Below are 6,057 nucleotides of genomic sequence, written 5' to 3'. Positions count from 1 at the left end.
TAGAAAACTCATCAAGGAACAATGAGGGTGTTAAACCATTCAAGGTCGAGGGAGGTGGGCGATAAACAATAATAACTCTGAGTTTTAAACCGACTGTACTTGACAATAACAAATCCATATATTCAAAGGACAAAAACTTCTTGAGCGGCTGCAACTTTAAGTTGAAAGATGATCGAAATAACAAGCCAACTCCTCCTCCACGAGTAGAACCAGGTCTAGGAACATGATGAAATGAATAACCTGAAGGACATAAATCACGAATAATTAATTCATTGTCAGCATCTGATTGAAGCCATGTTTCTGTCAAGCCAAGAAGATCAATATTATTTTCGACGACAAAGTCCTTGATGATAGTAGTCTTGTTGTTAATTGAACGAGCATTTAGCAAGCAAAAATTCACGAAGCGAGCCCTTGGTGTGTAGCTTTTAATCGGGTTAGGAGTAAGTTCAATTAAATTTCTAAGATTCGATCCAACAGGAGTCTTCATCGTGCATGTAAATCGTGAAGAATTTAATCGACAGCCTTGGGGCGAGACCAAAGCTCGAATATAATTCAAGCGCCGCCGCCTAACTTCTATTGCACTCTATAACCTATTTATGCATTCATCATTGACCAATCAGAAGCGCGATATTTTGTTGAGTATATAATAAATAGATTAATATTTATAAACAAGAAAAATGTAATAGATGCATGCTGCGTGCTGACCAGTTTCTGAGACTGCTTAAAATACAGCGTGCTACATTGTTATTTTTATCTTTTTCTTAAATTTCCATGTATATTGTTTTTGTTGCAGGCCGAGTCCGTAAAAGAGCAATTCGACGCGATGGCAAATGGCGCGATCTTAGCGGAGGAGTTAAAAAACGAGGGAGGTCTGGGTTGGAGAGTGAAATAACGAGTGGGGTCTGGATCAAGTTGTTTACGCTTCCTTTTTGTCGCTCCTCTGCTACTAACCTGCCGTTTGTTTATTTCCCTCCATTTTACTGACCAAACATCTGCAACAGGGCAAAAGGGAACCTCTGCATCCCATCAGAGGCGTTTCTATGGAAACTAGACAGACAGCTCATGGATGACGAAACAGGAGGTATATACCTCCACCACTACATACCTCAATCCTGGAGGGAATACAGTCTCAAGTCTCAAACAAACTTCTTTCCCTACTTCAAATTTCCCCAATAAGGTATTTTGCTAAATGAAAGTCAATCATGCCCACCAGAAATTCATTCTTTTAGTTTAGTTTTTTCCAAATGTGTATCAATTCAAGAAAAAAATATCAAGCAACAAGTTTTCTGTTAATTTCTTATTTCTTTTAATAAATAAATTTACTTATCATAAATCTACATCACATAAATAAGCCTCTCGAACATCATTTACTGATAATATCACGTCAGCCTTATCAACATAGCTTTTTTTTCTAGTGTCTTTAAATAGCTATTTTCATGCAGTCATGGTTGCATAGTTGCATGGGACCAAAATTAACATATGCAAATATCCTAATCAGTACAAGTGTACGGTTGCTACAAGCAAATCATTTAGAGTTAATACAGCAAAATTCCACACCCTAATACATCAAGGGTTCAGATAAAACCTCCTAGCCCCTACTCCTCTGGACTTTCCATTTATCAACCACGGGTGTCACTTGCGTATGGATATGTCTTTAAAGAGCACATTCACTCAAAATTAGGTTCCAAAAAAATTAAAGTAACTGGTAAAAGTTAAATTTTATGTCTAAACACTAATCAATACCTGCTTATTACTAAACACTCAGTACTAGCAGACAAGGAAACTTTAATAAGTGAAATCAGTATAGTAACAGCATACCAAAATGAGGTATCGGTGGACAAATTTAAATGCTAGATGCTACAATGTATATAAATAATAACCATCTAGAGGACAAAGGTTCTTCTCACAGACTCTAAGTGATCTCAAAAGTAACTCACAATTATGAAGGCTTGAACTAGCACTCTTTTCATTTCCAAGAAAAAAGAAGAAATCATCTGTGAAATTTTGCCCATGGAAAGGTTCTATACGTCATTTGAAGAGCAAATGACACTCAACTGTATTAAGAACCTTTGTCTACAGATTTATCAAATGACGTGTAAATACCGACTGGAGTTTTTCAAAGGCTCTACTCGTACCTTGCCAATCTTTCAGAAATACTTTCCTCCCTTTCCCTTGGGACTTTTCTACTGATACGTTGTGAAACCTCCTTCTTAAACCTTAAAGCCTGCCTTTTACATAACAAGAACAACCACAGCACACTGAATTGTACCCATAACAATTTTTTAAACAGATTTACATTTACTTGCAACTTCATGAAATGGATCTGAATTGAAGAGAAAGAGCAAGTAGATTAACTATTGAAAATATGTCTAGACCAGCATATATTATATCCAATTGTATCGACGTATTTGAACTTTTTTTTCTGTGCTGGTTTGTTTCTTTACGGCTTTAGTGCGTTGTAAGAATAACTTATCCATACCTTGGTCTCACTAGTTGCACCACTATACCATCCTTTTTATGAATGAATTGGAAAAAATATGTTAATTAATACCTTAATCTATTTGAAGTTTTTAATGCAAATTAGTACTTCACTGGTTTTGAATTTGGAGAGCCACACCACTTGCCTGTGCTCAAGAGAGACTTTGTGGAATTGCGTTTGTATCAGTCAGCAATTCCTGCAAAGTAAAAGAGAAGTAACTTTCGGAACTTCCTGCTGAAGATCATAAGCCACTCTGTTGTTTTCATGTTCCTGTCAGTGGTATGAATGCGCATGTGCTTTTTTTTACCATTATTATCTCATGTGTCTCGTTGCACTGTCCTCACAATAAAACTTTGTTCGAGGCTGCGTTGATGAGAATCGTAAACCCTACCCTACTTACATTAATTTTGGACTCTCCTTTACAGAATCGGCGTGTCTCTGATGTGTCAAATTAGTTTATTTTAAATTACAATAGGTGGGTTTGTTTTCATACCATTTGAAGAACATGTTGTCGAATTGTCATATTTTCCATCATAACTTGCAATTTTTTTCTATTCCTGTAAAGGAAAATAAATAAGAAATTATAGAGAAATTGATCAATGAAAAGTAATTTTTGTACGAACAAATTTTTTTCTTGTCATGTAGGCGTACTTGAGCCCTCTTTCAGTGCATATACGGATTTTTCTTTCTGATCTGTTGATTTGACGTACAGCTTGAAATACAGAAATAACTTACCCAGACCTTGGGCTCAATGCAAGCAATTCTGCACCATCCTGTCAATTACAGAGTATACAAAAGAATATTGTTGATACACAAAAGTTTTTTAGTCATGGAACAACTGCAGAATAGTTTTAAAATGCCTTTAATGCCCAGCTATTTCTATGTTTTTGTTAATGGATTTCATTACATATGGAAATTTGATTGTTTGAAAAACCGGCATAAATTTTCTGGACTAATCAAATAACGAAGTAAAGCCAAACATTTTGTCTAATATAAATCTGGTATGATGCAAACTTCTTCGCAACCTCTTTACAAGATTAAAAATTAAATCAGTGAACTTTGTTATTTTGAAGGCATGTCGTAGTTTCAAATGAAGTATATTTTGAAAAATTGTTGGCAATCTTTGCAGTATTATAAAGCCTGAAAACCCATGCAGTCAAGGAGACAGAATTGACCGATAAGATCGAGCGTACCATTGTTACTACTAAAGTGACTAAAGAGGCTTAATGATATCGATGTGGAAGCACACTGCACTGGTTTTTAACTTGATAAGGGCATTACTTGCCTGTACTGAAGAGAGACTTTGTGGAATTCCATTTGTATCAGTCAACAATGCCTGAAAAGTAAAAGAGAAGTAACTTTCGGAACTTCCTGCTAAAGATCATAAGCCACTCCGTTGTTTTCATGTTCCTGTCAGTGGTATGAATACGCATGTGGTTTTCTTACCATTGGGACCTGATGCACTTCGTTGCACTGTCTTTACAATAAAACTTTGTTTGAGGCTTCGGTGATGAAAATCGTGAACACTACCTTACTTACATTAACGTTGACTCTCCTTTACAGAATTGGCGTGTTTCTGATGGATATATACTGCATGGTAGAACAATATATTGTCACTTTGCAAGGCTGTATTATTCTGTCACCATAGAGCTATTTTGTGAAACGTTCATGTAAGACGTATCATTGTTTAACAATACCTACAACTTTCTACAGTGGGTACCACTATCTACACCGTTTAAAGTAGGCAAAACTAGCTACACTGTCTACAGTAGGTACAGTTATCTGCACTTCCTTCAATAGGTACAACTATGTACACTGTCTACAATAGGTGCAGCTATCTACACTGTCTACAGTAGGTGCAACTATCTACACTGTCTGCAGTAGGTACAACTATCTACACTGTCTACAGTAGGTACAACTATCTACACTGTCTGCAGTAGGTACAACTATCTACACTGTCTACAGTAGGTACAACTATCTACACTGTCTACAGAGGTACACCTATCTACACTGTCAACAGTAGGTACAGCTATCGCACTGCGTATAGTAGGTAGAGCTAGCTACACTGTCTATAGAAACTACAACTATCCACACTCTCACCAGTAGGTACAACTATCTGCACTGTGTACAGTAGGTACAGCTAGCTACACTGTCTATAGTAGGTACTATTATCTACACTGTCTATAGTAGATGAAACTATCTGCACTGTGTACATTAAGTATAACTATCTACATTGTCAACAGCAGGTACAACTACACTGTGTAAAGTACAGCTTTCAACACTGTGTACAATAGCTACAACTATCTACTCTGTGTACAATAGGTACAACTATCTACACTGTCTACAATTGGTACAACTATCTACACTGTCTACATCAGGTACAACTATCTACACTGTCAATAGAAGGTACAACTATCTACACTGTGTACAGCAGGTACAACTATCTACACTGTCAACAGTGAATACAACTATCTGCACTGTGTACAGTAGATACTACTATCTAAACTGTCAACAGTATGTACAATTATCTACACTGTCTACAATAGGTACAACTATCTACACTGTCTACAATTGGTACAACTTTCTACACTGTCTACATCAGGTACAACTATCTACACTGTCAATAGAAGGTACAACTATCTACACTGTGTACAGCAGGTACAACTATCTACACTGTCAACAGTGAATAAAACTATCTGCACTGCGTACAGCAGGTACAACTATCTACACTGTCAACGGTATGTACCATTATCTACACTGTCTACAATAGGTACAACTATCTACACTGTCTACAATGGGTATAACTATCTAAATTGTTTACAGTAGGTACAGCTATCTACCCTGTGTACAATAAGTACAACTATCTACACTGTCTACAATTGGTATAACTATCTGAACTGTTTACAGTACGTACAGCTATCTACACCGTCTACAGTAGGTACAGCTTTCTACACTGTGTACAATAGGTACAACTATATACATCGTCTACAGTAGATACAGCTTTCTACACTGTGTACAATAGGTACAGCTATCTAAACTATCTACAAAAGGTACAACTATCTGCACTGTGTACAGCAGGTAAAACTATCTACACTGTCTACAGTGGGTACAACTTTCTAGACTGTGTACAGGAGGTGCAACTCTCTACACTGTGTACAGCAGGTACAACTATCTACACTGTCAATAGTAAGTATAATTATCTAAACTATCTACAAAAGGTACAACTATCTGCACTGTTTACAGTAGGTACAACTAGCTACACTGTCTACAGTAAGTACAGCTATCTACACTTTGTACGGTAGGTACAACTATCTACACTGTCTACAATACAACTATTTACACTGTGCACCTATTGTACACAGTGTAGACTTGTGCCAAAGTTGTACCAAAGTGACTATATGTTGTTCTACCATGCACTATATACCCTCTGATGTGTTAAATTAGTTAATTTTTAGGTACAGTGTGTTGGTTTTGTTTCCATACCATTTGAAAAACATGCCGTCGAATTGTCACATTTCCCATCATAACTTGCAAATTTATGTTATTTCTGAAAGGGAAAAAAAAGGCAAGATTAACTA

At 36.5% G+C, this 6,057-nt stretch overlaps 1 long non-coding RNA gene across 4 annotated transcripts in view; it reads right to left on the bottom strand.

Annotated features, from left to right (window-relative positions):
* Positions 1 to 1,001: 1,001 nt before the first annotated feature.
* Positions 1,002 to 6,057, bottom strand: part of LOC149039264 (uncharacterized) — a 40,559-nt gene continuing 35,503 nt past the window's right edge. The window contains exons 1-4 of one of the 4 annotated variants that reach the window (XR_016180198.1): positions 3,215 to 3,256; positions 2,973 to 3,036; positions 2,593 to 2,675; positions 1,002 to 2,323 (exon numbers count right to left, since the gene is read on the bottom strand). This is a non-coding gene — a long non-coding RNA (uncharacterized LOC149039264). Of the gene's footprint in view, positions 2,324 to 2,592; positions 2,676 to 2,972; positions 3,037 to 3,214; positions 3,257 to 3,323; positions 3,816 to 5,962; positions 6,027 to 6,057 lie in introns of those variants that run through there. The other 3 variants (XR_016180196.1, XR_016180197.1, XR_016180195.1) reach the window with 3 other exon arrangements.

The sequence above is a fragment of the Pocillopora damicornis genome, chromosome 10, assembly GCF_964200805.1.
Source record: "Pocillopora damicornis chromosome 10, jaPocDami1.2, whole genome shotgun sequence".
Taxonomy (NCBI): Eukaryota; Metazoa; Cnidaria; class Anthozoa; order Scleractinia; family Pocilloporidae; genus Pocillopora; species Pocillopora damicornis.
The sequence above is the reverse complement of the archived record's forward strand: the minus strand, read 5'-3'. Positions and strand labels throughout refer to the sequence as shown.